At 39.8% G+C, this 21,906-nt stretch overlaps 1 pseudogene; it reads left to right on the top strand.

Annotated features, from left to right (window-relative positions):
* Positions 1–121: 121 nt before the first annotated feature.
* Positions 122–21,314, top strand: LOC114626730 (annotated as a pseudogene).
* Positions 21,315–21,906: the final 592 nt, after the last annotated feature.

Below are 21,906 nucleotides of genomic sequence, written 5' to 3'. Positions count from 1 at the left end.
ACCTAATGCAACCCCTCTGTAAGTTTCACTTTCACTTTCTTCTTCTCGGAAATTCAGGAGATTCTGAAAGCAACTAGATCTATGCTTCTCCATAGTTGGCCAACACATACTCAGAGGGGAGGGGCAGAAGCCAGAAGAATATGTAAGTCCTGTGGAACTGACCTGAGCCACACAGAAGGTTGTTTCGTGCAGTGGAACTACAGTGTGTGAATCCACTGGACACAGGAGATTCTGGTAAATGGGCAGGAGTGTTCAGCTCTAACTTCTAAGCCTTGCTATCTGTTTTCTCAAAATAACAAATAGGTAACAACACATTTAGGAACATTTCCAGTCAGTGGGGATCCTCAGCTTGAAAGATAGAGGGGCTTTGGTGGAACTGGACAGGACTGGCTTATGGATGGTCTTTGCTCACATCATTCAAGCTGAGGTAGACCTAAAGGAATGATCTGGATGTTGTTTCTGGTAAAACGTATCCAAATGGTTTGCTTGCTTCTTATTTCTCTCCCTAAAAATGCTATAATGAATGTTTCATGGAGCAAAAAAAAATCTCTGCAGTGTGTATGAGTTTGTTGTATCTCAGACTCATCTTGCTTCCTAGTTCAGGGTCAACTATTTCATTCCTAACATTCCTGAAGACCCTGGCCTATGGAGAAGAGGTGCTTCTGCATGGTACTTCTGCTGGGGCTGGCTGTGGATATCTGTGCCTCTGGAAATCATGATCACTGTGGTTTTCTTTATTGCAAAGCATGAGTGCTAAAGGTCTTCTCTGAATCTATAAGGAACATGTGCTGTGTCAGGGTGGGATGGCAGCTGTCATGTAGGCAGGGTTCCTTTTGTAATGCTGGTTTTGTCGCCACCTTCTGGTCTCCTGTGTTCATCTTCATTGGGAAGAACTGGGCAGACAGCTATTGCACTAAAGTCTGCATCACAAAACCAGGAGCTAGAACTTAATGAGAGGGGAAAACTGAAGAGATGAGAACAGCTATGTGCCTTCAGGGATGTTCTGCCTGTGTTCTGTAGGTGACTGTCCCTTTCAACAGTACATCTGGCTATGGTGCTCATTTATTAAGTCTGACTATGGTGCTCATTTATTTAATCTGGCTATGGTGTTCATTTATTTAATCTGGTTATCATCTCTGCTACTTCTATGAAGATGCACTCTGTCTACAGTATAAACGTGTCTTTAGGGACCATTTCCAGAGCTGTAAGTAAGTACAAGTTCTGAGATGAGAGTCCAAGATAATGGGGTGACTCGAATTCAGACTCCAGCAACGCCAGCAGTGTAATAATAAAATTCAAAGGTTAAGTTGCATGTAGCATGTACACTGTACACCCAGTGAACTTTCCCTGGATAAAATGGGTATCCTTATAATGCCTCTCAGAACTGACTTGACATGACATGACTTCAGTGTGAATGCAAGTCAGTTGTTTGATCATCCATGTTTTTACAAACAAACCACTGAAAATATAGCAATATCAAAGCTGGGACTGAGAACGTCTTAAAGAAGATAATGCAGACAGAGTGATCAATTGTGAATGACTTTAGAAATAGAGCTTAGGTCTGCTTACTGATTTCATATGGGTGAGACAGAAAGAGGACAAGGTAATAGCAGGGGTTTGCTGTTCCCTTAACTAATAACGGTGAGGCCCACTCTGCTGCCATGCAAAGTCTTGAACTAAGCGGGTTTGTAGAGAAAAGAAGTACTCTTCTTTTTTTTAACCAAAAAAAAAAAAAAAACAGATCTGGGCTAATTAAATAGCCTTCCCATGGGAGTGAGAAAACCTGTGGTCCTAGCCAAGAGAACATAGACACTAGAGAAGAACCTAATGCTACATTTTCTTATGATATTATAGCCTCTCTTTTTATAACCATGGACAAATATAACTCTCCTCATCAAAGAACCTTCTTTTAAAGTTTAAATTTATTTGGAATTTCATATATAACTTACATATTTATAACATTTCTTCCCCTCTTTTTCTCCTTTCAAACTCATCCTGTGTTCTCCCCAGTTCATAACTTCTCTAATTATTGTTGTTGTACATATAAATGTAAGTATATGTATATATACAACCTACTGGATCCATTTAATGTTGCTTGTATGTACATGTGTTTATGGGTAACCAATTGGATTGGATTCATCCAATGAGGGATGAGTACCCAGAATGAATAGAAGACACAAATATATCAAATCCCATCCATAAGGAGCAAATAAACAAAACAGGCAGTCCTTGAAAGCAGCAAAAATATCCAATGAATGCATGACAATAGTGTTCAAAATCCTTAGCCCAGGAAAAGGCAAATCAAAAACAACACTTAGGAGCTAGAGAGATGGCTCAGTTGTTACAAGAGTTGCTCTGTAATTGTGATGACCTACGTTCACATCCCAGCAAGCATGTAACAAGATAGGAGATCCAGCAAATACCTGTAACATTACCACTGAGTGAATGCAGAAATAAGAGGATTTCTCAGACTTGTTTGCTTCTACCCTAGGAGAGGAGTGAACTCTAGATTCAGGGAAACCCTGTTTAAGAGGAATAGACATAGAGTGGAGGTAGAGGAGAGCCAATGACTTCTTCTGGCCTCTGCACACACAAGTACCCCAGAGCACACATATGCTATCACTCTCAAGTAAATTAACACATTAAATACAGATAACTCTTAAAACACAAATGACATTGACAGTCCATCTGACCCCCAGGAAAAATAGCTATCAATCATCACACAAATGTTGGAGAGGATAAAGTCACACAAATGTTGGAGAAGATGAGGTGAGAAGGAAGGATATTATTGATTGGTGGGAATACAGGAATGCAAATTAGTTCTACTACTCTAAACAATTATCATGGAATGTTCCCAACAAAGTACAGAGACAAAGGTTTACACACTTCCATATGAAAGTACCAATATTTCCCAGCATCATTTACTGAAGATACAGTCTTTTCTCCTCTGTATATTTTTTGATGCCTCTGTCAGATATACCATGATTGAGTTTATTTTTGGGTCATCTATCCAGATCCTTGGCCTGAATTTCTGTGGGTAGGTTGGTAGCTGGATGGCTTGGGCAGTTCCACTTTGCATTGTGTCACTGTGGTTTCAATCTACATTGCCCACTGGCATTATGATATATCCACAATGGCTTCTTTACTCAGGGTAGCTCTGGTTACTTACAGGTCAATCTTAGAAATTTTAGGAGTAGTTTTCCGAACCTGTAAAACACATAACTGGAATTTACTTCATATCCAAAGATGAGTTTTCCTAATACAGTAATTTTCACAACCCTAATTCTCCCACTTCATGATCATGGAAGGTTATGGAAGGTCATGAAAGGTCTTTGCAGCTTCTAATACTTTCTTTCATTCCTTTCTTCAAAGTTTTTCATTAGGAGGAGGCAAGTTGTGTAACGGCCCGTTCTGACCCACGTTTGGGGGCCACTTTGTCCTGGCCTGAGCTGCTGCTCCAGTCCACGGGTCAGGGTCTAGCAAGAGAGAGAGTGGGGATGGAGGGGCAAGAGACTTGAAGAATGGAGACAAGACAGAGGATCTGATGAAGTCTCGTTTATTGATAGGAGATCCTGGGTATTTATACCCTTTACCATGTGCCTTGCCCTCGTGGACAAGCAGGGGAACACAGCTGAAGGCACTATGTCATGTGCCTTGCAGCGTGGATACCACATGCGCCTTGCAGCTAGCGGCACTAAACAGTAAAACAAGATATGTGAGAAAAACAAGATGTTTATCACAGTGTGCTCAGCTGTTGTGGGCTGTTGAAAATAACTATCTTGTCAGGGTATATGGCTCGAGATGGCTACAAAGATAATAGCCGATTTCTACTAGGAGTCAGCTCCCAACAATGGAGGGTCTTGGTATCCTCACCTGCACATCCATCCACTTCTCCCAGTCAGGTGTAGATAGTTTTACCCCAGTTATATATGACCTCATAGTCTTAAGGAGAGATTGAAGTACACAGGCTGGGAGAGATTAGGGGAAGAGGCCTCTATCTTGCAACCATGGGGAAGTCATTACCCATGGTGTGTGCAGACTGTCCAGTGCAGCTGCTTTAGAGTCACTAAGTCTCTGCCTATAGCCCCTCACCCATGCTCTATGAATCAGTCTAATAAACTCATTGTTTCTCTCAGAGTGAACATTGGAGGACTCAAATATTAGTTTGTCATTGGGACCTTATGAGGAGGTGATAAACCAGTCTGACTACATTTTGAAGGCAGGAGATATCAAGCCATATTGTTAAAAATAACTTTGTCTCTGGTAGTTACCAAATTGACGTCGTTCTCATGGTCCACAGTCCCCCTACTAAAAAAAAGTTCACCCATATCAAATAGTCTATGTGTGACCACCTCCCATGATCTCTGAGGTACATGCTGGACTATTATCAGATTGTCTCACTCCAATCTCTAAGTCCTTAAAAGGAATAAGATTAACCTTGGATAAGATTATTTGCCTTGGGTCCAGGCTGTTCAATTGGTTGTATACCACCTTCCTGATCACCCATTCCACCCCAGAGATGCTGTATTGGTCCACTGCTTCAAAACCAACAGTCTTGAACATAGGTGGAAAGGACTCACATTGCGATTCTCCTATTGCCTACTTCTGTTAAGGTTGCAGGATTTCCTGCCTGTTGGAATCTGCACCATGATTGTCCATTGACTAGCAATTTTATTGTTTGTTTTCAACCTAGGCTAAAATATTCTCCATAATTAATCAAAAAAAATGAGAGAAATGAGAACAATTGTTCTGCAAAGTAGAGCTACTATACTATAGACTACCTGTTACTTAAACATAATTCTAGTTGTCAGCAATTTACTGAAATGTACTGTTTAATAGCTCTGATTTTTCTCATACTATTGTCAAACAAACTGATGATCCATGTGTAGAAACAGATGAAAACGCCTCAAACAAATTTTGGCTGGTCAATATGACTAAGATGGTTCTTGCCCTTCATTGACCCTCTAATATTATTTCTACTGGTTATCAAAATCAAGCCCTGTATGCTCAAATGTGTTACAAACTTAATTGTCCTTTAGATAAACAATGCTAGAATTATTGTTACTCTGTGCTACAATTGCAAGAATCATTGCTGGCATTAGTAAAGACAGTCCCTTATCAAGGGTTGATAGGGACCCATAACTCAAGGAGGGATGAAAAATGGCCTGACTCTATTTGGAAAGCAGGATCCATTATGCTGTATTGTTAATGATAAGTTTCTATCACTGTTTCCTTGACCTACCACAATCCATGACCTTGACTTCTTTTGAAGAACACCCAAGTTAGGAGAAAACACCCTCCCTAGTTACATGCCAGCCACTGGTAATGCCTGTTGGTTTTGTTTTGCCTTGGTTTGATTTTTTAAGACTTTTCTGTACTTCCTTTCTGCTCCATTGTCTTTGGTAAAATTGCTTTGCAAATACTCCTGACTTACTCCTCCTAAGGAATCTGTCTTAGTTAGGGTATGCATTGCTGTGAAGAGAAACCATGACCAAAGCAACTCTCATAAAAAAACAACATTTAAATGGGATGGCTACACTTTTAGAGCTTGAGTCCTTATCATCATGGCAGGAAGCATGGCAGCACCTAGTCAGGAAGATGTGGTGCTGGAGAAACTGAGTGTTCAACATCTTGATCAGAAGGCAACCAGGCAGAGACTGATTCTTCTGTAGGCTGCCAGCTGGAGGGTCTCTTACACTCTGGGAAGAGCTTCAAAGCCTCCTCAACAGTGATGCACTTTCTCCAACAAGGCCACATTTTCTAATAGTCCCACTTCCCATGGGCCAAGCATATTCAAACCACCACAGGACCTAAATAATAGAATCTGGACTTAGGAGGAAGTTACTGGCCTACTCTCTGGTGCACCACAATAAAAATCAAGTTTGCTTCAAATTTTGCTCAAAATTGTGATAGTAGTCTTAATCTACATTGCTTGCCCTTGCCCCAAAAAAGAAATTCTTATAGCAAAGCCATCCACCAAAAAAGGTAAAGATAAATAAATAAATAAATAAATAAATAAATAAATAGTCTATTAAAAGCTGTAAGGAAAATCATCAACTTGTAAAAGAAAACACATCAAAATGACAGTAAATCTCTAATCAGCAACCCTAAGTAATAAAACACTGTATCATGGTAAATTTCAAGCCCTAAATGTAAATAATTTCCAGTTATTTTTGCTATATCCACAAAGCTATCCTTTAAAATTGAAAGAAAACTAAAATTATTTTAACACAAGCATAAATTTAGACAATTATGACCACTAATCTAGTATGCCAGAACATCCTTAAGTGAATACTATACACAGAAGAAGAAAGATCAGTGTCAGTCCTGACAGCACCGGAAGGAAACAGTCCCAGGAGAGGATAGTAAACAGGGAGAACTCAGAAGAAATGCATCAAGCCGGGCGGTGGTGGCGCACGCCTTTAATCCCAGCACTTGGGAGGCAGAGGCAGGCGGATCTCTGAGTTCGAGGCCAGCCTGGTCTACAGAGTGAGTTCCAGGACAGCCAGGGCAACACAGAGAAACCCTGTCTCGAAAAACCAAAAAAAGAAAAAAAAAAGAAATGCATCCAGTGCAGCACAGTGAACTAGCAAACAACAGGGGATGGGGCAAGGGATATCTAAACAACCAGAAAAATGATGTAAAGTACTGAGTTTACCAAAACTCTCTCAAAGGTTATCTTTTTTTTTATTGGTTATTTTATTTAGTTACATTTCAAATGTTATCCCCCTTCCTAGTTTCCCCTCTGTAAACCCACTAATGCATCTCCCCTCTCCCTGCTTCTATAAGGGTGCTCCACCAACCAACCACCTACCCATTCCCACCTACCACCCTGGGATTCCCCATCACTGGAGCATTGACCCTTCACAATACAAAGGACCTCTCCTTCCATTGATGCCAGATAAGGCCATCCTCTGCTACAAATGCAGCTGGAGCATAGGTCCCTCCATGTGTACTCTTTGGTTGGTGGTTTACTCCCTTTAAGCTCTGGGAGGTCTGGTTGGTTGATATCGTTGTTTCTTCCTATGGAGCTACAAACTGCTTCAGCTCCTTCAGTCCTTCCCATAACTCCTAGATTGGAGTTCCCATGCTCACTCTGGTGGTTGGCTGCAAGCATCCCCATCTGTATTGGTCAGGCTCTGGCAGAGCCTCTCAGAAGACAGCTATATCAGGCTCCTATCAGCAAGCTGTGCCTTCCCCCAGCCTTAAGCAGGCCAGAAAGACCTTGTTTGCCACAGGACCCTAACGACTCAGGTGGAGTCATCTACCCTGGCTGCACATACAATTTCCTTAGGAACTTAGAAGAATAGACTGCCCACTGAACTTGCTTTGTGACAAAATCCAGCTGAAACAAAGGATGGGTTCCCTGGGCTTCCCCTGTATATACAAAGTGCTGAAAATTAAATGTTGAGCCTTGATCAGAGAACTTTGTCTTGGCTTCATGCTTCTTCCCCCCCCCTCTTTTTCATTTCCAGCCTCACTTTCAGGTGAACCCAGTTTGTCCGTGGATGCTGGCGGCTACAGTTGGCACCCAAATGAGGGACCTGAAAATAGGGAGAAACGACTGAGAAATGCTGTCTTGGGTGGAGAGCTCCACAGAAAACAGAAGAAAAAGGAGTATTCCCACACATGGTAAGCAAGGAATAGCTTTGATGCTAGTGCTAGTTATCTTTTGGAAGCTGTGTTGTGGGTACATTATTCCGATACAGCTAGGTTGAATAGGTGTTGACCCAATGCTGACTTCACCTAGGGAATGACAGGGAAATTTCAAGCAGGGCGGGAATCATAGATAGGCCTTCGTCCCAGTATAAGAGCTGCCTCAGGCGAGAGGAGCAGGATTAGGAGGAATTGGGGAAGTTAAAAAAGCAGGGCACTGAGGAGTAAATATCAGTAGCTGCTGCTGCACCTCCTAAAGAAGGAGCTAAAGAGTTAGACCTTGAATATGAGAGAAAGGGTTTCAGAAAAGCAGTTGTCTCCTTTCCAGAATGGGTCAGCAAAAGAGAAGGAAAAAGCTATTTCAGAGCTCTCCTAGGAGCAGGAGGAAATTGGGAGACGTCCTGCTTTCTCTTTGGCTCCTACTGGAGAAATTAGTTCTGGGTCCCTTAGGTAGGATAGCTGGGTCCCTTTGGGACATCTAATTCTCTTCCCGCTCTGTCTATTGTCTATCCTTGGTGCATCAATCTGTCTATGTCTGTCAATTTATGTTTTTGTTTCATTGCTTGAGTGTTGTTCTGTGTTTCATGTTCAAAAGAAAAAATGGCTAAAACTTTATCTGCTGGTTGTTCACCCCTTGATTTAATTTTAACTCATTTCAAAAGAAAGAAAGAAAGGAGGAAAAAAAGAAAAAGAAAAGGCAGTCTCAATTGGCCTTTGGACCCCTGCACCTGTAGTTAGGAGTCTAGCACAGCTGGAGAAGCCCTGCCAGGGGCTCATTGTCTGTAAAAGCCACTCTTAAAAGGGCCATCAGTTTTTTGGGTTTTTTTGTTTTGTTTTGTTTTGTTTTGTTTTGTTTTGTTTTTGTTTTGTTTTGTTTTGTTTTGTTTTGTTTTGTTTTGTTTTCTAGAGTAAAGGAGCTGAAGGTTGTTTCTCCTAGAAAAATCTCTGTGGCTGTGATTATTGGGTTCAACACGTAACAAATGCTCCTCTCTTGAAATTACAGCTAGAAAAATTAAGAATTTTGTCTGGTTTAAAAATAAATATATGCAGCCACTTCATTTTTGTTTCTGACTGGTTTTAAAAGTATAAATATGTTCTGCATGCCTTGGCTATAGATTATTGGCTCATAAGTTATTAGGTATGATTAAAAATTTGTAACAGAAAGTTGGCTTTAAACTGGTAACTCAGGGTAGGAGTCATTCAGACAACAACACGTGGCATGAGTCAACCCAGGAAAACAGGTCTCTAAAGATCCTAAAAACTAGACTTACAAAGGATAGGATTTAAAACAATGTCTCTTTAATGAGGTAGTAAAAGCTGGACTGTCATGCATTCATATATAAGAATTGGCAGCAAAAAAAAACTTTGTAGCATGGGGGCGATGCACTTGGCGTTGATTTTGGAGAGACTAGATTGAGTTTCACTTTCCAAAGTTGTGGTTGCTCTGGTGTTGCAAGGGAAACTTATAGGTATGATTTAATTGCCAGTGTTCCATTGGCTGCAGTTTGCAGTTCAATCGCAGGCTCAGGATTTTTGACTTACCCATGTTTGTAGTTGAGATGAGAATTGAGCAGGTAGAGGTGGTTGCAAGAATGATAAAAGAATTAAAAACAGCTGCGGCACAGTATGGGCCTACCACTCCTTTTACACAAGCTTTATTGGATTCAGTGGTAGAAGCAAATTTAAACCCCCAAGATTGGAAAACTATATGTAAGGCTACTTTGTCAGGAGGAAATTACTTACTTTGGAGTTCTGAATGGCATGAAACAAGTGAGAGAACTGCCATGATGAATGCTTAGGCAGGTAACACAGATTGGGGTATTAACATGCTTCTAGGAGACAGTCAATATGAAGGTAATGCTAATCAGATTGGGCTACCTGCACAGATTGCAGTGGCTGCCCACCATGTTCAGTATCAATTACCAACTAAAGGGGATCTCAGTGGGAATTTATCTGATATCAAACAAGGCCCTGATGAACCATTTCAGGAATTTGTGGATAGGCTGCTAAAAGCAGGCTGTTAGAATTTTTGGAGACCCTCAGGCAGGAATTCCTTTTGTTACACAATTGGCTTATGAGAATGCTAACTCAGCCTGCCAAGCTGCCATCCTACCATGCAAAGCAAAGACAGACTTATCTAGATACATTCATCTTTGTGTTGAGATTGGAGCTTCATACAATCAGGATCTGACTATGGATGCTGCCTTACAAGGAATCACTGTGCAAACAATGCTTTCACAGAGACAAGGGAATAAAGCATGTTTTAAACATGGAGGTTTGGGTCATTTTAGAAATGATTGTCCCAAGAATAAAGACATGAGCAGACTATTTTAGGCCCAGATTAACAACATTTACATTTGAGTTAATGAAAAGCTCAGAGTGGGCTCAGTAGAAGCTTGTGTGGCATTTCTTTTGTCTTGGTCATCCTGACTATCCCCTAGAAGCCCCTAGAAAGGTGAGGTTTTTTCCAGATTTTGTTTATTGTCTTGCTTATTCTTTTGGGAGGAGGGGTCAACCTCAGACCCCAAGGCACTTACCTCCAAGGGATTGGTTGTTCCATTAATCCAAAACAAAGTTCAAACTTAAGATTTATGAAAGCTTAATGAAACTAGGAACTTTCATTAAGTTGCAAGCTGACTTGACTACTCCAGCTGCCATTCCAGGAAATGCATACAGAATTATTATGGATTTGGAGGATTGTTTTTATACTGTTCCTTTGCATCCCAGTGACTGTGGGAGGTTTGCATTTATTATGTTTGCTTGTAATTTTAAAAAACCTATGAAGTAATATCATTAGAAACTTTTGACATAGGGAATGGCTAATAGCCCTTCATTATATGAAAAAATTGTTTCTGCTTTAATACAAGAGGTTAGGGCTTTGAATTTTTCAGTGTATATTATTCATTATATGGATATTTCATTAGCTGATCCCTCTGAAGGAGTTTTACTGCAAGTCTTTGCTCTTATACAACAACCTTTAAAATTTGGGGGAGTGCTTGTTGCTGCGGAAAAGATTCAAAGGCAATATCTTTTTGAATATTTGGGACCTCAGTTATATCCTAAGCAGATTGTGGCACAGAAAATTCCAATGAGAAAAGATAGTTGGGGGCTGAAGAGATGACTCAGCAGTTAAGAACACTGACTGCTCTTCCAGAGGACCTGTGAGTTCAATTCCCAGCAACCACATGGTGGCTCACAACCACCTGTAATGGTATCTAGTGCCCTCTTCTGGCTTGCAGGTGTACATGCAAAAAAATAGTTAACTTTTAATGATTTTCAAAAGTTGTTAGGAGATATTAAGTGGCTATAACCTCACCTTAAGCTTGCCACAAGAGAACTTAAAACACTGTTTTATATTCTCAAGGAGAATGCAAATCCTAATTCTCCTGGACAATTAACTGATGAGGGACAAATAGCTTTGCAGAAAGTAGAGGAAGCTATGATTAGCCAACAACAGATACATTATACAAACTAATCAATTGTTGGTTGTCCCACAGCAGTTCTTTGGCAAAAGAGACCATTAATGTGGATTCATCCTTTTTTATCTCCAAGTAAAGTTTGAACATCCTGTTTTGAAGCTGTTGCTGTGATAATACAGAATTGTAAAATAGAATCCTGAACCTATTTTGGGTGAAATGTTTATTCCTTATTTCAAACAGCAACTAAATTGGTTATTGCAGAATACTGATATTTGGCCTATTGAATGGCAGACTTTTTAAGCAAAATTGATAATAATTATTCAAAAGACAAGATGTTACAGTTTTCCTCTATGCATGCTTTTCTATTTCCTGTAAATTTATGCATGCATGCATCAGATAGAAAATGTGTTTACTGTTATTTACAGATGGCTCATCTAATGGGAAGGCAGTACATGTAATTGGATCACATGTTCATTTTCTTGAGTTTCCCTCTACTTCAGCACAAATAATTGAATTACATGCTGTAGCCACTTTTTTTTGAAATATTGAAAACTTAAACTTTTAATTTGTATACTGGTAGCCAATATATAGTTGTGGTTTACAATTGCTTGAAATTGTTTCTTTTTTAGATACTGCTAATTCTCAAATTTTACAGTTATTTATACAAATACAACTTAATTTAATAAACATGTACTGCTCTTAACTTTATAGGACATTTAAGAGCTCATACTGAATTGCCTGGACCCAGGGCAATGCCACAGCAGATTTGTATACCAGACAGATTATAGGCCCTATACAAGAACAATTAGCCATATGATCTCATTCTTTTATCATCAAAATAGTAATAGCTTGAGACAATAATTTGGCATTTCTAGAGAATGTGCATGTCAATTGTAAAAACTTGTTCTCAGTGTCCTCAATTTCTTCATAATGGTGTTAATCCTTGAGGACTTATACCTAATCAATTATGGCAAACTGATGTTACTCACTTCTGATTTGGAAAATTAAAATAGGTACATGTGACTTAACACCTTTTCAAGCTTTCTAGTTGCAACTGCTTTAACAGGAGAAGCAACTAAAAGTGTAATTAGTTATTGCCTACATTATTATTCGATGCTTGGTTCCATATCAGGTTAAGACAGATAATGGAACTGGCTATTGCAGGTATGCATGTGAGATGTTTTGTTGACAAATTAATATTATCCATTTTGGGATTCCTTATAATCCTCAGGGACAAAGTATTGTGAAGCAGGTATTGTGGAACTTTAAAATAAAATCTTTAAAAAACAAAAGAGAGGGAGTTATACCCTCCAAGGTCACTGAAAGCTCACCTTGCATTTGTCTTATTTGTTTTTAATTTTTTGCCAACTTATGTTAAAGGTCAGTCTGCAGCAGATTGCTACTGGCATCCAGTCACCTCCAGCTCATATGCCAGGGTTAAATGGAGCTACCCCTAACTAACACTTGGAATAGTCCCGACCCTGTTTTAACTTGGGACCAAGATTCTGTCTGGTTTTTTTCACAAAAAAGAAAATGGAGCTCAATGGCTGCCTGAAAGATTGGTCCATCAAGTGGACACAGATCCTAAGCCTAATGATTATGATACTCAGATGATGAAGATGGCTCAGAATCCCAATCAGCAAGTTGTGTTAACCTGGACTGTAGTCTCCACTCTTACTGGAGAACAAGTGTTTTTTATCAATGCTCAAAGCTACCCCCCCCCATATCCCTGGTGGCCAGATTTTGTGTTTGATCCTTGCCAATTAGCAGCAGGACTAGATAACTGGGACATTCCTGCTCACAACTTTAATTTCTACACTGCTTGGACAATTAATTATAATCTTGTTGCTTTTAACTTTTGGACCTTGTATCTTAAACAGATTGGTTGCCTTTACACAGGATCACTTTCAACAAGCTCAGCTATTCACTATGGCAGTTATCCATCACTATGAAGAAATGCATTGAGTGCATGCTCATATGTCCTTTGGTCTGAATTCATATGTGGCTTTGATCTGTATGGGAAAGAGTGTGCTATAGAAGGCCAGTAATCAGAGACAGGTAAGAGTGTTCTTGAGCTTCTATTGACCTAAGTCAGAGGCAAATATCAATGTTTTGTCCTCTTTGATGGGTAAGAAAGAGCAATATAGAGACTGGCCTAAGCCAAACACATTTGCCTGGTTACTCTACCCTAGACTTGATGATGGAAAACAAGTAAATCTTGTGCCCCCATCAAGCTACTGGTACTGCAAACTAAAAAGGGGGAATTTTGCTCTCCCCCAGCCATGAGCAAGCTAGAAAGACCTTGTTTGCCACAGGACCTGAACAACCCAGGTGGAGTCATCCACCCTAGTTGCATATACAACTTCCTACAGGAACTTAGAAAAATAGAATGCCTGTTGAGCTTGACTTGTGACAAAATCCAGCTAAAACAAAGGATGGCTTCCCTGAGCTTCCCCTATATATACAAAGTGCTGAAAATTAAACTTTGAGCCTTGACCTGAGAACTTTGTCTTTGCTTCATGCTTCTTTCCCCCTTCTGTCTCTTTTTCATTTCCAGCCCTCCTTTCAGGTGAACCCAGTTTGTATGTGGATGCTGGTAGCTACAGCAAGCACTTTTTGGCAATAGCAATAGTGTCTGGGTTTGATGTCTGCATATGATATGGATTCCCAGATGGGGCCGTCTCTGGATAGCCATGATGTGAAGAAGAGTGGGGAGGGGTATATGGGAGGATATAAAGGGAAGAAAGAAAAGAGAGAAATGCAGTAATAAAATTATAATTTCCCATCAAAAAAGAAAGACCTGAACTAAAGTATTTATATCCACACACATACAAAGACACATAACCCAACATTAAATTGAAACACAGACTTAAACACGGGGCTCTCAAAAGATGATATACAAATGGCTAAAAAACATTTTTTAAATGTTCAACATTCTTATCCACCAGGAAAATGGAAATCAAAACTACTTTGAATTTTTATCTCACCTCGGTCAGAATGGCTAGAAACAAAAGTACAAATGGAAAAAATAAAAAACAACAATAACAACACAAAAAAAACACAGAACAAAATAAAACAAAAAAAAACCTCCTGTTGTAGATGTAGGAAAAGGAGAACACTCAGTCCCTGCTGATAGGAGTGCCAACCAGTGCAGCCTCTAAAGTGACTCCTGTAGAAATTCCACAAGAAGAAAAAACAGGTTTACTACCTAATCCAGCTTTACCACTCTGGAAATAGTCTCAAACTACTCTATGTCCTACTACAGAGCAACTTGTTCATCTGTCCTCCATGCTCTATTCACAATAGCCAGGAGATGGAAATAGTCTAGCTGTTCATCAGCTGATGACTGGATACTGAAAATGTGCAACTTTACATGGTGGAATATTCAGTAAGGCAAAAGGAAACTAGGCAATTCATGGGAAAGTGGATAGAAAGTGGAAAGAGCTAGAAATATCATTCTGCGTGAGGTAGCACAGGCCAGGAAAGACAAATATCATTTAATCCCTCTCATTGGTGGATGTGAGCTTTCACTCTTCAAATATCTGTGCTCCATTTGGAATACCTATGGAGGTTTTGAAATTACTATGGTGCCATGGAGTATAATTTTGTTATAATTTTGGTTGTAAGCCTAGCCTTTAACAACTGAGCCATCTCTCCAGCCCAAGTTGAATTTTCAAAAGAGGGGAGAGATGATCAACCGGTGGAAAGGGCTGAAAGAGAATTATGGAACAGGAAGGGTTGAAACTTGGAAGGGATGTGGGCAATAGGGTGAAGAGAGACAGTGGGAGGGATAGATAACACTAGAGTATTTGTAAAAGTCATATGAAAACCTATTACTGTAGACGCTTTCTAAAATAAATCTATATACATCTATGAACAGAGTTAAGATACAGCTGCCCTCCACTTAGGCAGCAATGCCCTGTGAGATACCACAGGGCAAAGGGAAGCCTGCTCCCTAGAACTAGTTCAATTTTTTAAGAGTTACTATACAGAGTGATCCCTGACCATTATAGGCAATTGTCCCTGCTCTCCATTAGCTTCCAAAACTTGCAACTTCCAATTAGTTAAGATAACACAGACACATACTTGAGTTATAAAACATGGCAAAAATCAAGCTGATACTGATCCAGAAGCTTCATCTCTACTGGCTAGCGTTCATATCTGGCCAAGAACTAAATGCTAGTCGGATCATTTACCTTAGGTGAGAACGACTACTATTGCACTGTTAAATGGATACACTATTAAGCCGACTCCTAATGATTTATCATTATAACCATAGATTAAAGCAGCACTCAATTTTTCACTCAATTTTTACCATGGATGCTATTATTTTCAGAAGATGATAATCAACACAGATACCCACAATGGCCATGATGTAGAGAATAAGACAGTGAGGAATGTCTAGCCCTTGATAAATACTTCTATCTCAAAGGCACAGGAGTGGTTATAGAACAGGAAATAAAAGCCTGTAAGAGCCAGAGTGGTACATCACTACAAGAAAAGAAACAGTGTTTTCTGGACACTGCAGGACAGCTTCACATATGAACAATGATTGAGACACCACATGTGACACCTGTCTAACCCAAGCCAGACCAAATCCCAGCAGGACAGGGAAAGTCAGGAATCATAAGGTACATGAATCTTGCAAGAAAATGAGGTTGTAGTCAGAGGGGAGAGATGTGTTGTGTCTTGGGTAAGACTAACTTTGATTGGCGTCTGTACAGGAGCCCAGACAATGTGTTGTGGGACTTCAGTTCCAGCTGCATTTGTGGAGTCAAGCTTCAGGAAAATGATCTTTCAATGTTGTGTTGTAGTCTAGTTAATAAGCTGCTTCTCTGTGTTCCACCTCAGTTTCCAAGTCCAATGTTTAACATACTTTATCATTTTAGGACTTTCTAAGTTTTTCCGCCAAGAAATGAAAGGTTAATAGGTTAAAAGACTGCTAGTAGTTTGAAATTTCACTTTCAGCTTCTTGGAAATGCAGGTGCTTCTGAAAAGCAATCTTATCCACATTCTTCTATGATTGGCCAGCACACACCTAGATGGGAGAAGAAGTCAGAAGCGTATAGAAGTCCTACCAAACCACCTTGCACCTGCCCCTTTCCTCAGAGGAAGCAGGACTGAGTTTCCTATAAAGAGCCTGGAGCAGAATTGAGTGGTACCTGCAGCTGAACTATAGTGTATGAATCCAGGAGATACAGGAGTTTCTAGTAAGTGGGCAGAAGCATTCAGATCTAACTTCTAACCTTCACTATCTCTCTTCTCTAAAGAGCTAATAAGTAACAAGACATTTAGGAAGATGCCCAGACACTGGAGATCCTCAGCTTGGAAGCTAGGGTGCAATGGTGAGAAGTGGGCAGGACTGGCTTGTGGATGGTCTTTGCTCACATCATTCAAGATGAGGGACCTTGAAGAAATAATCTGGATGTTGGATTTAGTAAAATTTATCCAATTGTTTTGCTTGCTTCTTATTCCTATCCTTAAAATGGTTTCAACGGATGCCAGGTAATGGACTATCTATGCTGTATGTATGAGATTTATTGTATCTTGGGCTCAAATTGCTTCCTAGTTCAGTATCAAATATTTAATTCCTAAAATCCTGAGGAGACTGACCTGGGGAGAAAAGGTCTCTCTGCAAGCTGCTTCTGATGGAGCAAGGTGTGGAAATTTGTGCACCAAGAATCATGGTCACTGTGGTTTTCTTTTTCACTAAGCATGAGTGCTAAGAGTCTTCTCTGCATCTGTGAGGAATATGAGCTCTGTCAGGGTGAGATGACAGCTGTCATTTAGGCAGGATTCCATTTGTAATGCTGTCTGTGACACAGCTCTCTTGTCTGCTGTGTTCATCTTCTTCTGGAAGACCTTGCAGATGCCTATTACTTTGGAGTCTGCATCACAAAACCAGGAGCAAGAATAGAAAGAGTGGGAAAGGAAAACTGAAGAGTTGAGAACAGTTCATGTTCTTTCCTGAATCCTGCCTAACTGAAATAGAGCATACAGAAAGGTAGTAAAATAAATAACCAGATGGCAACTGGGAGAGAACATCAAGGAAAGGAAGCAGTCACTATATAGAAAGTCCTGAGACGGAGAGGACAGCACAAGATGACAGGGTGGCTGGAATTCTGACACCAGCAGCTCCAGAACTCGAAGGTTGTGTTGTATGTAGCATGTATAGTGTACACCTAATAAATTTTTCCTGAGTGGAATGGGGAATCCTAGTGGTTCCTCTCAGAGTTGCTTTCACATGGCAGGACTTTAGTGTCATTAGGATAATTCTGGTTATTTGATAATCAATGCTGTTGCAAGAGCAGTCACAACAAATACAGTAATCTTGGTGCCTATAATCAAATCTGGGACTCAAGAGGTCTAGCAGAAGACAATGTAGGAGGAATGATTACTTGTGAGTGGATTTGGAAATAGAACTTAAATCTCCATACTGATTTGATTTGGGTAAGACATAAAAAGGAGGTCCCACGGTAACACTAGGCCAAGAGTTGGAGTGGAGGACTGCTGTTTCCTTAAGGGATGTTGAGGTCCATTGTGCTGCCATGGGAGGTCTTGTAGGCAGGTTTGTGGAGAATAAAGAACAGAAATATGAACTCTGAACTAATTACCCAACCATCAAACTCAGGTCTTTAACCTTGGCAGCAAGTGTAGCTACCTGCTGAGCCAATTTGAGGGACTTAATACTTATTTTTTGTGACATGATCTTAAGTAGCCTAGGCTATACCCTAATTCATTATGTACTAAGGATGACCTTAAAGTACTGATCAACTTAGGTCAACCTTATGAGTACCAGAAGTATAGAAATCCACAACCACATGCATTTGGTGAGGTCTTGGGGATTAAGCCTAGGACCTTACTCATATTGAGAAAACACTCTAACAATTGACCTATGTATCTGTGGTGCACAGTTGGATTATTTTCATGAAATACACAGTTTAAAAGAAAACAATGGATCTAAATGTTGACTTGAGGACATTGAAATATTGTACTGATTAATGGATTTTAACATGGACTTTAAGGGTAAAGAAGTTTTATATTATTACAAGTTTACATTCCTCAAGATGAGTTCCAATCCATGAATAAAACAGAAGGAAAGTAACTTCTAGGCAAATTAAAAATTATTCCAACCAAATTTATTACCTGGACTTACTGACATGTTTTGAAAACAAAAATATAACAAATATTTATGTGATCATTATAGATTTGGCATTGATAAAATACTGATGCTGATTATTATTCATTTTTACTGGGCTTTGAGTTTGAGAAACTAGAAGTATGTTGATTAAGTTCCCACATATTTGAAGGCACACACTGAAGGAATCATGCGCAGATGGAGAAGGCATTTGATTTCATACAAAATACTACAGTTAGGTTAGATAGAGCACAGTTGCTTGTGTTTTTATAATTGCTGATGCTGGCTCTGGGACATATGAAGATTTTTATATTATTTCCTGTTACTTTATTTATGTTTTAATTCTTCCATACTTAAGGGATTAACTGAGAGATAGTAGATACCTGGTATCTGTTCTAGTTTGCTTTATATTGCTGTGAAAAACACTGTGACAAAAAAGCATTTGGGGGAGAAAAGTGTTTTATGGGGCTTATACATTGTGATCAGAGTCCATTACAGAGAAAAGTCAGGACAGAAGCTCAAGCAGGAACAATAAGTGAATGCTGCTTATTGGCTTACTCCCCATAGTTGGATCATTTGCTTTAATTCACAACCCAGAACCACCTGCCCAGGGATGGTAACACCCACACTGGGCTGGGACCTCCCACATCAATCCTCAATCAAGAAAATGTCCCATTACCTGGGGCCTCAAGTCCCTTGGGGGTTAGATGCATCTTCTCTCAGAGTCAAGACCCAGCAGTCCTCTGCTATATATGTGTTGAGGTCTAGTGGGGTGCAGTGGGGATGGGGACATCCTCTTGGAGATGGAGGTGGGAGAGGTATGGGATATGGAACAGTCAGAAGACAAACCAGGAAGTAGATAAGGATGGGACTGTAAAAAATGATTAAAGAATATAAAAATAAAGAAAGAAAATACCCTATTGGCATGCCCCCAGTTCAGTCTGATAGAGGCAATTCCTCAACCAAGGTTTCCTCTACCAAGAAGAATTTAGATTGTATTTACTTGACAAAGAATAACCAGCACAATATATATAGGTACTAGTCAACATCAGAATGTAACTGAGTCTGAGACGTAGAGAACACAGTGAGAAGCAAAAAGATCTCATCTTTTATATCTTCTATATCTTGCAATTTATTCTCTCTCTTCCTTCATTCAGTGCCTTTTTTTCTCACAGTCATGGGTCAGCACTCCTCTAAAACACCTAAGGATGAAGACTATATAATTTTGGAGCTCGGCTTCTGTGAATATTTTAGGAAGTATAAGCCAGAAATCAAAATCATTTCTGAGGAAACCATCCATTCAATAGACTTATGCATTAGAAAGGGGGACCTTAAGGGGGCAAGATCTATAATCAGTGATGCATTAAAAAATATTGTTAATGCCCCAATAAATATTGCTGTGACAGGAGAGTCTGGAGGAGGAAAATCCAGTTTCATCAATGCCTTGATAGGGATTGGACCTGAAGATGAAGGTGCAGCTGAAGTTGGGGTAATAGAGACAACTATGAAGAGAACCCCTTACCAATTTCCCAAAAAATGTGACATTATGGGACCTGCCTGGTATTGGAACTCAGAAATTCCCACCAGAAGCTTATCTAGAGGAAGTGAAATTCAAAGAATATGATTTCTTCATTATTGTTTCTGCCACACGTTTTACAAAACTTGAACTAGAGCTCGCCAAAGCAATTGGAATTATGAAAAAGAATTACTACTTTGTGAGAACAAAGGTAGACATTGATTTAGAAAATGAAAAGAGATCTAAGCCATGTACTTTTGAGAGAGAAAAGACCCTGAACCAGATCCGAAGCTATTCTGTGAATAACTTTAGTGACAATAACATGGCTATACCGCCGACTTTCTTGATCTCTAACCATGATTTATCTGACTATGATTTTCCAGTCCTGATGGACATCCTGATTAAGGATCTTCCTGCTCAAAAGCGCCACAATTTTATGCTTTCTCTGCCTGACATTACAGAGGCAGCCATTGACAGAAAGAACAAGGCTATCCAGCAATTTACCTACCTAGAAGCCTTTAAGACTATAGTTTTGGAAATTTTTTCTGTAGCGTGCAGGGATAATGATGTGGAGAAGCTGGAGAAGAGTTTAAACCACTATCGAAAACTCTTTGGAATGGATGATGAATCTCTGGAGTTTATGGCTAAGGATTGCCAAGTTCCTGTTGGACAACTATAAGAATTCATTAAGTCTCCTAATTTGTTGAACACTGAGAGACAGAAAGTATTAGTAGAAGAGCTTTTGAAAAGTTTAGAGAAATTTAAATCAGCTTATGGTTGGCACATGGCAACAAGACTTTACTTCTGGAAAACGTTGTATTTACAACTACATTTCATTGACATAGTGACTGAAGATGCCAAAGTTCTTCTTCAATGGACAAATTCAAAAAAATAGTTCAAACTCAACTTATCCACAGCTTCTGACCCTGACAACATCAAGTGGTCAATACCAGGAAGTCACTAGGGAAATTCCCCGTCTGATATCTTTTCTTTACAGCCAGTCCACTACTACCATGGGAAAACCTGAGGATAAAGACCATGTGACTTAATATGTTAGAACTTGACAATCCCCAATCCTTCTTCAACTCTTCAATTTCCCCCATATCCTTTTTTCTTTTACCTACACATACATACTTGAATACAAACACACTTTCACACCCACATGCACACACAAAAATACACCAGCAAACATGCAAATGCATACACACGAAAGATACAATATGTGTTTTGTAGCCATTTTCTCCTAATCAAAGCATCCTAACAAAGATTTAGGAAGCTAAGGTCTCTATGCTCAGTACATAAAACATTTGGCATGTTTGCTGGTTTGAATACATATGGCCACATAGACTCACTTGTTTGAATGTTTGACCCATAGGGAGAGACAATATTGGGAGGTGTGGCCTTGTTAGGACAGGTGTTGCTCATTGGGAGAAGTAGGGGTATATCAGGTCTCATGGAGGTACAACATATACCCAGTTGTGTAGACAGTCTCCTTCTGCTGCCTGTGAATCAAGATATAAACCTCTCAGTTCCTCCAGACCCATATCTGCCTGCACACTGCCATGCTTCCTACCATGATGAAAATGGAATAAACATCTGAACCGTGAGCCAGCCCCAATTAAATATTTTCCTTTATAAGGGTTGCCTTGGTCATGGTGTCTCTTCACAGCAATAGAAACCCAAAGACAGCAACTGTTACCAGGGACTTGGGTATTGCTGTGAGAGGCCAGACAATGTTTTCATTTGTAGGAATTTGGACTTTGGGACTTTGTGTTAAGAAAGCATTAGAAGCCGGGCTGTGGTGGCACACACCTTTAATCCCAGCACTTGGGAGGCAGAGGCAGGCGGATTTCTGAGTTTGAGGCCAGCCTGATCTACAGAGTGAGTTCCAGGACAGCCAGGGCTACACAGAGAAACCCTGTCTTGAAAACAAAACAAAACAAAACAAAGCAGTAGAAGGCTCTAAGTGATATTTAATGGGCCATACTAGTAAAAGAATGGAAGACATTGTTGCTGGGGGTGATTTAATATTTGAGTCCTACATTAAGAGCTTTCAGAGGAGAAGCATTTTAGTATGTTGCCTAGACATCATCCTTGTGTTATTTTGGTGAAGAATGTGGCTTCTTTTTGCCCTTGTCCAAAGACTCAGCCTAAGGCTAAAGTCAAAAGATTTAGAT

The sequence above is a fragment of the Grammomys surdaster genome, unplaced genomic scaffold, assembly GCF_004785775.1.
Source record: "Grammomys surdaster isolate TR1022 unplaced genomic scaffold, NIH_TR_1.0 239, whole genome shotgun sequence".
Taxonomy (NCBI): Eukaryota; Metazoa; Chordata; class Mammalia; order Rodentia; family Muridae; genus Grammomys; species Grammomys surdaster.
Note: the sequence above shows the minus strand (reverse complement) of the source record. Positions and strands in the feature narration are given on the sequence as shown.